This window comes from Megachile rotundata, unplaced genomic scaffold, assembly GCF_050947335.1.
Source record: "Megachile rotundata isolate GNS110a unplaced genomic scaffold, iyMegRotu1 scaffold0057, whole genome shotgun sequence".
NCBI classification, from domain to species: Eukaryota; Metazoa; Arthropoda; class Insecta; order Hymenoptera; family Megachilidae; genus Megachile; species Megachile rotundata.
This window is the reverse complement of record NW_027473354.1, coordinates 396,122-405,431: the sequence shown is the minus strand read 5'-3', so window position 1 is coordinate 405,431 and position 9,310 is coordinate 396,122. Positions and strand designations below refer to the sequence as shown.

Below are 9,310 nucleotides of genomic sequence, written 5' to 3'. Positions count from 1 at the left end.
TTGACCACGACAAGGTCCTCCTCCTCTAATACCACCCCCAGCAGTTCTCCCCCTTGATCCTCGCTATCACAATTCCACAATCTGCTTTTTGCGTTAAAATCTCCCACAAAAATTCTCCTCCCCCTTCCCCTCGCATTTGCTAGCAGCATTCTACAATCCCTTTTTGATATCGTCCCTCCCGGTCTCCTATACACCACCACTATTTCAATCCTTCCATTTTTTGTCTCTATCTCCACTAATAAGCTCTCCATTTTTGACTCATCTCTTTGAAACACCCTTGCATCGCACACCTTCACGTCCTCCCTGACCATAACACACAGGCCACTGTTTCACGGTACATATTAAAAATCGAGTTTCATACAGTATATTTAAAACCTTTAGATTTATGACTTTGTTTTCACGAAGGCAGCTAGCAACTTGTACCCGGGATTAACATTTGGTCTGCACGTTGCTAGCGCGTTCATGGCATGCAAGTACCAGAGCTGTTTTTGAGAGTCTTTTTGTAGTTTTTAGATTTACGATTTCTATGTTCAAGTTCTCTCGACGGTCTCAACAGCTAATTGCCAATGCCAAATACGTGAATTTCCTGAGGGTCCGAGGACAGGGCCTAAGGAGACATAAAACAGGTCCCCTTGTTGACAACCCAACGGAAATTTTGTCTTACGTCCGTTTTCTCTGCACACCCCCACAAGGCCCACCGTACGCCGCACGGACCGCGCTAAGGGTGCACGGGGTAGGGTGGTGTCCTTTTTTAAGCAATCCTATTGGCAAACTCTAAATCCAATCAGAACAGTTTTCCCATTTCTCTATTTTCTTTTAGTTTTCCTTCTCCGAAACAAGTACTGTAAGAGCAGTCTCAGAAAAATTACCGAACGATAAAGACCTTGCTTCAAAAAATCTTCTACGTACGGAAACGTTGTAATTTCCCATAGCAAGACAGTTTAACATTCGTTCATAAGACGGAACATAGTCATCGTAGGAAAACTTCGTATTCTTTCAAACACAAACACTTTACACTTGTAATAATAACTCTGAAATTGGTTAAGTTTTCGTTTTCCATAAAATTAAATAGTTTATTTGGTGTTACTTAAAATCAATTTGAGTTCTTTACTATCTACTCAACACCCAATATTATCCTTACCTCGATAAAACGACGTAAGGGTGTACGCGACCACATTGCTGTAACATTCAGGCAGGGATTTACAACCCCTGTCGACTTCGATTCAATCAATCGGTTAGTCACAGTGTGCCGCGTATTTCGCAAAAAACAGCCACTACCCCTCCCATCTCCACCACTGTCCTTCCTGATTATGTGCCAACCTGGTATCCGGAAGACATCCTCCTCCTTCAACCATGTTTCTGTAATTGCCATCACCTCAAAAGACTCCCCCACCCTCCTAAGCTCCTCCCTCTTATTTCTCACACTTCTAGCATTCCAAACTCCACACCTCATCCTTTCCCCAACATTCCCCGAATCTTCCTCCTCTTAAACCCTTTCCCAACTCCTTTCCCCCCAATCTACCCTTCTATTCCGATAAAGGGACTTACTCCCACACCCACCCTCGCCCTCTACACTCTCCCTCACACCATCAACCCCAGACGCTGCACACGACGCAAGCACACCCACGTCTTTCACTCTCCATACGTTGCATACTAAATTTACACAAAATACATAAAAAAGAACAATACATATAGAACCATATCTGTCAAAGTCTCTTAACCTAAGATATATATTGCGCACGCAAAAAATAACGAAAACAAAATACAAAACAAAAAAAAAAGGAAATAACCATTCTTCCAAATAGGAACTCGTTATGCTTAACCCTACACTTATCCCTAACCTTCTAAACCCTACGTTATTTCTATAAAAATATAATATATTGTCAGGATGCACTTTGCATTTCTTTGGCATCTTTTCCCTTATACCCCTTATCCTATCTTTACTATTCTTAGATACTACGCTCACTGTCTTTATGCAGTCTTTCCCTTTTTGGTTGTCTATGAGCCCAAAATAATACTGGCACTTGTCAGTCTTTAATTTAATCTTTGATGAAAATCTACTCACTAACAAAAAACAGGTACCACTTTTGATCACTTGATTAGACATAATTGACTTAACTAAGGCACTATGTTGATTCACCCTGTGCAACTGCAATTCTCCTAACCTTACTCCTGTCACTTTTGCAAAACCTCCCACTTCAACTTTCACCATGTTTCCTCGTATTCTTCTCCTTTATCATTTTCCTTTCTCTGCCCTTGTCTTCTCTCCTCGTCTCCTCTTCCTCTCCTCTCCTTCGGTCTGGCTCCCTCAGATCTCCAGTCCACTTCTTGTTCTCCTCTTCTGCTTTTCTCTTCTCTTCTATACTCCCTCTCCTCGGTCTCTCGTCCACTGTTTACTTCTTTATCTCCCTTCTCTCTTCTCTCCTCCCTCTGTTGATCTATCGTTTCTCCTTTTCCACCAGCCAATTCTCTTTTCCGGGCCAGTTCTTCCCTCTCCCTCTCTAGCTTTCTCCTTACTTTTTCCTTCGTCCTCTCGTCAATATACATCTCAAATGGGGGGGGTGGTTACCTCATTCCAATCCTCATTTGGATCAGGGTGGACTGTCCTTTTGGCTCTGTACTTCCTCGTCCTGATGATCTCATGAAATTTCCCTACTATATTTTTTTCCTGAAGCACTCTGATCATCTCGTCAATTATCTCATCATCCGTTCTTTCCCTTAATTCCACAAGCCATTCTCTGTTCAATTGTTTCTCCTTCCTCGCTCTCCTCCTCTCCTTCTCCATTTCGTCTTTATTTAACGCCAACCTCAATTTCTCGTACTCGAATTCCCCCTCCGGCTGTTCACCCACCATGTCGTGTGATAATGGTATTCTAGTCAGAATCTCAATTCGTTCCCCTTCTTCACGTTTCTTCTTCTCAGTCTTTTCCTTACAGTCTAAGCATATGTATCTATTGTTGGACAACACGAGATCAGTCTTTTCGTTATAACAACTGAGTTTTAAACCCATATACTTTCTTTTTTGTTTCATCCAACCTGCTTCCTCTTCATTACTTTCCTCCTCTTCTGTCTTCTTCCCTTCTACCTCTTTTCTCTCCTCCCCCTCTCTTCTTCCTTTCGTAACGGCTCCACTATAGCTTGACTGATTTCCAGTTCCCCTTTTGCCTCTATTTATCTCCTCTTTACCCCTCCTGATATTCTCCAGTTCTCTTCCTATCGGCACCTCCTTATCATCCCATACTTCCCTTCTTTCTCTTCTTGGCAAACATGGGAAGTCCCTGCTTCTTTCCTCTCTAATACCATCTAATTCTCCTACTCTGTCCGTCTCCGTCTCACCCATGCTTCTAGATACCATCCCTCTGGCTGTTTCAAATTCTACATTACGATAGGCCATTATCTTCCTAATAGCCGCCTCCTTCTGCCACATCCAGCACGCTCTAGCTATCGATCCATGATTTCCTCCACAATTAACACATCTCGGGCTCCTCTCGCACTTGCCATGTTCTGCCTCCCCGCACACTAAACACTTCCTAACCCGTTCCTTGCACGACGCCTGCATATGGCCGAATCTAAAACACCTGAAGCACTGCTTGACGGGCTCAACAAAGGGTTCGATTTTCATCCCTACATGCCCTTGGCCTATTAGTAATCTCGTTGGCAACGAGCTTCCCTTAAAAGTAATCATTATTGAACGCATCGGTTCATACACTATTTTCCCATCCGACACTCTCTTTCTCCTCATTCTTTCTAGCGTAAATTCACCCTGGCCCGGCATGGCCTCCTCCTCCAATTCCTTGATTGAGTCCTCCCACTCAAAAATAATACCGCGTCTGTATTGCATCCTCTTGAGTAGAAAAACTGACAGCTGCCCCTCCCTACTGCTATATTTCTTCAAAAGGTTGTTAGCCTCTTCTTTGCTTCTCGTCGTTATTTCTGCTTTATTCCACCCGATCACGCGAATACTTCCTATTCGCACACCTGTCCCTTGTACGAACCTGTAAATTTTAACTAGGTTATTTCTTTTCGTTTTATTTTTGTTTGTGACCCTTAGGACACAGCAGACCACATAATCCTCTCTGTTACACCCTTCCTCATATAAATATAATGTCTTTTCCCTTCCTTTTCTATTCTCCGCATCCTCATTCTCCACGTGTTGCGCGCAGTTATACTTTCCAACACGTGTTGCTTCTTCGGCAATTTCCGCATTTATCCTATTCTTATTTCTAATATTCTTAACCCTTACTTCTAAAATCCTATTACTATTAATGTCTATACCTATTAAATTAGCGCACTTATTACCTTCACTACAGTCTTCCCTTCCTTCTACACTTAACTCTGCACTTTCCTTACATGTCTCTGCACAACTTACTGCTTCACGTTCTCCATCAAAATGGCCGATTTTGCCCTCTTCTTCACTCACTTCCCCACACCGCCATGGCGTCTTCGTTGGCGCCACCATAGTCATGCTTACCAACTCTTGACTTTCGTCTCCCATGAAATCCCCAACTAACTCCTCCTCATTGGTCCTTTCCGATCCCCTATCTTCTACGTCATTTCCGGATTCTCTCTCCTCCCTCCTCTTTTCTTTCCTACCTCTACCTTCCTGGACTTCCTCCTCCTCTTCCACTTCTCTTGCCCTTTTTTTCCTCTCTTCTGTCTCCATTCTGTCCTCCATCACTTTCGCTGTTTTATCTTCCTCCATATCCTTATCCCTGCATTCTCTCTTGGTCGCTTCTAGGACCGCTTTTTCCTCCTCCGCCAAATACTCTAGTGCCCAGTCCTTCCTCAGGCTTTTGAGTATCTTGCTTTCTTCTCTTTCCATTTCCATTCCTCTTTCCTTTGTCTCCTCAATCACCTCACCCATATCCTTTCCCCTATCTCCTTCCTCAGAGCTCATCTCTTCTTCCCATTTCTCTTCTTCTTCTCTCCCTTCCTCCACTTTCGTTCCTCCACTCCTTTACCCCCTTTCCCCTTCTCTTCCTGCTTCCCTGGTTTTCGGCCAACCAGGGGGCCCTTTCTCCTTCATAAACATTCTCCTTTCTTTTTAAACTATTTTTCTTAACACTATTATTTAAAAACTAACTATTTACCAACTAATAAAACGTCTACAGTTTTGTCCACAAAACACCAATCAGAACCCAGCAAATCAGCAACAATTCAGGAGCTCGCGCACACGCATGTCACTCTCTCGACGCCATTTTTCCCAAGTATCTTTGAACGCTTATCATTTGATTCACAGTTTATTAATGTGTCCTTATCTTCATAAATATTCATACTTAGTCCGAACATACCTATACTATTGTAACGCGAGCGTACTTGTTATCATCCTGCATATAGTCAGTGTAGTATGGCGACACGACCGTGAGAATATTTACAAAGCGCATCTGTACTTTGTTATATCGATGACAATAAATTAAGAGCGAAATTTAAACCATCCGAGCGTGCGTTCATGTACAATAGACAAAGCTTATATTGTTAAAGCCACTCGACGTGGGTGTTCGTGCTAGGAAAAGTTTGGGAATCCAGAGAATAAACATAGCTTCATTCTGAATGTTTGTAGAGATTAATTTATTAGGGACCGTATCGAATTCGTTGTTTTTGAGTAAGTCGCGTTCGGCTCTGGAAAGCTTCGAGATCTCCTACGAATGTCTTTTCATGCACTCGAAGAGGGTCGTAAATTTTCGCCCAGTACAAGGACTTTGTTTTCGCGTTCTCTGGGTCCCACGCTTTCTCTAAGCACATGTTCAATGTTGCGTTCCCGCGTCTTGGCGGAGCCTCCACCACCACGCGGCTGAGAGTGGACCACAGCCAGGAGAAAGGGCCCACATCGGACGGGGGTGGACTCCTCCACCATTGGACAAGGGATGATCCTGAGGGAGGATCCAGGATCCAGCGAGGAAGGGGCATCGATCCGCATCACCCGAAGATCTCCTCCGTCAAGCGCAGAACGAGCAGACTAATTTTGTATTTCATACGCTCCAGTTGCTCTTGCAAAAATAAGTACTTTGTCAATTATCGGAATAAATAGTTGGACTTAGTCGTTTTCCATCTTAAATCTGTTTCGAATCATTTCTACACGCCGCGAGCAGAGCGCTCAGCGCTCCACTGGTTAACTTACCCACATCCTAAAATTCCTAGACCGCGAACGGTAAACGCAACACTATTACTTCTCAAATCTTAAATCCGCAGTAATATCAGGTTCCATTTATACTATTTAATTTTCATTTTCTTCCGATTCTTCTTTCTTTGTGTTGTCTTATTTCCTTAATTAATTAATTAAAAGCCTCGTTTCTTAATTTATTCTATTCTATGAGCTGTCAAAAATTATTCTATTTCATTTAAACATCTACTAAATTTGTATAGAAGGGAACCTGAGTATACGCCATGGAGGGTATATTTTATATAGGGGGAAACTCTATGTATCTAAATGTCTATAGCGACATTTTAGTATTCGCCCTACGTCCACGTATAGCTGGTTGCGTGAAGTTGTGCCCTTCTATCAGGAGTACCAACCTAGTCTGCACTGCGGTCTGAAGTTTCATCATTATGAGAGTAGCTTGTTTACATTTAATCCATGTACCTGGAGTATATCTATGAAGTGGAAAAAACCTATCAACTGATCCTATTCACGTGTAGAAGTATATTGAACAATCCTAAATAATTTCAATTATTTCTGAGCATTTAAAAACTTATCCTATGTAGTCTATTCATAGATAACTTAGCTGCAAGTAGTTCTAAGATATTCACATTCTTATAGGTTAGCACCTTCAGCCAGAGGAGACTCAACTTTATATGAATCCGTCTCTATTATCCTATTTCCTGGATCAGCTTGGAAATTATAAAGTTAATTGTCTATTCTAATCTAATCATTCCTTACGGTGAGTAACAATACTTTTCCATTTTCTTCCTCCTTGATAATGGTATACGATCAAATCTATCCTACCCAGGGACCTACAGTTATGTGCCTATGAAATCATGTGACTAGTTTTATCCTAGTTTAAATTAACTTTAGATGTTTATTTCAGAATATAGCTCATATACTTTTATCTTAGCCCTCAATTTCATCCACGCTCAGTTAATTAATTACGTTTATGCTGTTTCAGTAGCATTCCTGCTAAACAGCACACAGCCCAGTTGTAAGAGTATGTACAAGTATCCGACTCCAGCTAGAACTAGTAAATTCCTTAACTGGTTTTAGCCATTTTATATTAATTCATAGTTTTAAAATCTGTATTTAATACCAAACGTTTTCCAGGTCCTGACATAAAGAAGATACCAGGGAACGAGAATTAGTTAATTTCTATTTTCGAATTTTTATTTTAAGTTTTTATATCCTTCATATATCCAGTATGAAGTATTATTTCCTAAAGTAAGTACCCCACCTGTTTGTGTTCAACTTATTATAAAAGGAAAAGAGATAACGAATATTGAGGGCTTGACAATTTCTTAATTCCAAGAATAGAAAACAGAAGAAGAGGAGGAGAGTTCTAGATGGGGGAAATCTGTTATGGTATCCCCTAGGTCTTTTTTATTTGTTTTTCCTTTTTTATTTTTTCCTTTTTTGTTATCTTTATTTATACTTTATAATAATACTTGCTATTCTCTTATTATTTTTATATTACTGAATAAATAAATGAGAATTTATTTTTGCTAACGCCGTCTTAACTATTATTATTACTAATATTAGTCCATCCCCTCTTCTGCTCTCAGTATTTATCTAGAATTCAAAATATCTCTTTGCTAAGTCAGAAGTACAAGATCACCAGAAAGAATAGGAAATTCTACCATATTAAAGTCATATAAATTTAGTATCCATTTTGATACCAATTTTTTTTTGTCTAACCAGCGGTCGGTAAGTTACCCATTGATCACACCTGTTTAAACTACAAACCCAGGGAACAGGTTCCTATTCCAGCCGTGCGAGGTCAGCCAAATACCCGTGTGAAGTGGCGCACTTCTTCAGGTTGCATAGTACCAACCTAAGCCAACACTGTACCCTGAAGTTTCCGTGACTACCTTCCTAAGTATGTTATTTTTATAGTTAGATAACTAACCTGTGATACCTGTAAATCTCACCCATCATTTACCTAGTGTTTAATCGCAGGAAAGTATTAAAAATCCAACCTAACAGGATCTATACTATTCCATAATCTATACATATCTGTAATAATAGTTTATCAATTAATTCCGACTCAGTCTTGCATAAGACAGCACCGTGTCTGACAATTTTAGTATATAGTACACCCAGGACAGTTTTTCCATTTTCTTAATTATATCAGTTATACCTATATCATAATCATCTTTGTTCCTTTCTAAATAGTTGTGAGAACATCTATACTATATCTAAGAAGTCCAAGTATACAGCAAGGAGAACGCAGAGTGTCCGTTGTTACAGGAATGAGTATTTATAATTTTAATTTTAATTATTAACAGTTCTAATCCTCGACTAAGTAAGATCAACTAATTAACCGTACTGTTTCAGAGCCCTACCCATACTGTTGTTGTGTCAATTCTAAAATGTATCTGGATTTTGCTCGGGTGCAAAATCCAGAGAAGGAGGAACCAGAAAAGAGGGGAGAAGAGCATAAGAGAGAAAATAAAGGAGAAGAGGAGTTTCATAGAACAGAATGGAGTGACAAAGCAGAAATAAAGAAGTAAAGATGAGAAAAGGGGAAAGAGAAAAGTCAAAAGACATAAGAAAGAAAAGAAGAGAAAAGAAAAGACAAGAAAAGAGGAGACAGAGGGCCATTGTACTATATTATCCCCTAATGGTTTTTGATTCTATTCTTGTGATTCCCTCCTAGACACAAAATCTTTTATCTATACAGAATACTGAACTTTTAATCTTAGTCAGAGTGACCCTTTCCTCCCTCCTATCCTTATTATCTGACTTTCCTTAAACCAGCTATCTTTCTTTTACCATGATAAAGAGTCAAACATAATTGGATATGTGAATGTTTACCTTATTGATCGTCAGTAACCTTACCCTTCTAAATAATTAATTTCTTTATAATTGCCCTCAGCGGATAACTTGTCTCCAGATCTAACTATAATTGGTTACAAGAGTCTTCTTATCCTATTATAGTATTTCTCCAAAGGAGAAATTCAAGCTTAGTTGCTATCCTCCAACTAACCGTAAGTAGTTCTCCACGTCGATAATTTGTTATGACATCCCCTATCAAAGCTAGCTACCCTGAGTAGATAATTTCCTATCGTATCATTAGTTCTTACAGTAATCCATTATGAGAATATCCTCATCCTATCATCCTCGCAGTGGGTAAGGGGAAGATAAGTTTATCTATTACTCACA

General features: G+C 40.1%; 2 long non-coding RNA genes across 2 annotated transcripts; both read left to right on the top strand.

The window, feature by feature from the left end:
• The first annotated feature begins 6,555 nt into the window (after window positions 1-6,555).
• On the top strand, window positions 6,556-7,369 carry LOC143266143 (uncharacterized). The gene is made up of 4 exons (XR_013041234.1): window positions 6,556-6,638; window positions 6,758-6,878; window positions 7,107-7,175; window positions 7,256-7,369. It is a non-coding gene; the product is annotated as an uncharacterized LOC143266143 (long non-coding RNA).
• A 955-nt stretch (window positions 7,370-8,324) lies between these two features.
• Window positions 8,325-8,890, top strand: LOC143266146 (uncharacterized). The gene is made up of 2 exons (XR_013041235.1): window positions 8,325-8,401; window positions 8,483-8,890. It is a non-coding gene; the product is annotated as an uncharacterized LOC143266146 (long non-coding RNA).
• Window positions 8,891-9,310: the final 420 nt, after the last annotated feature.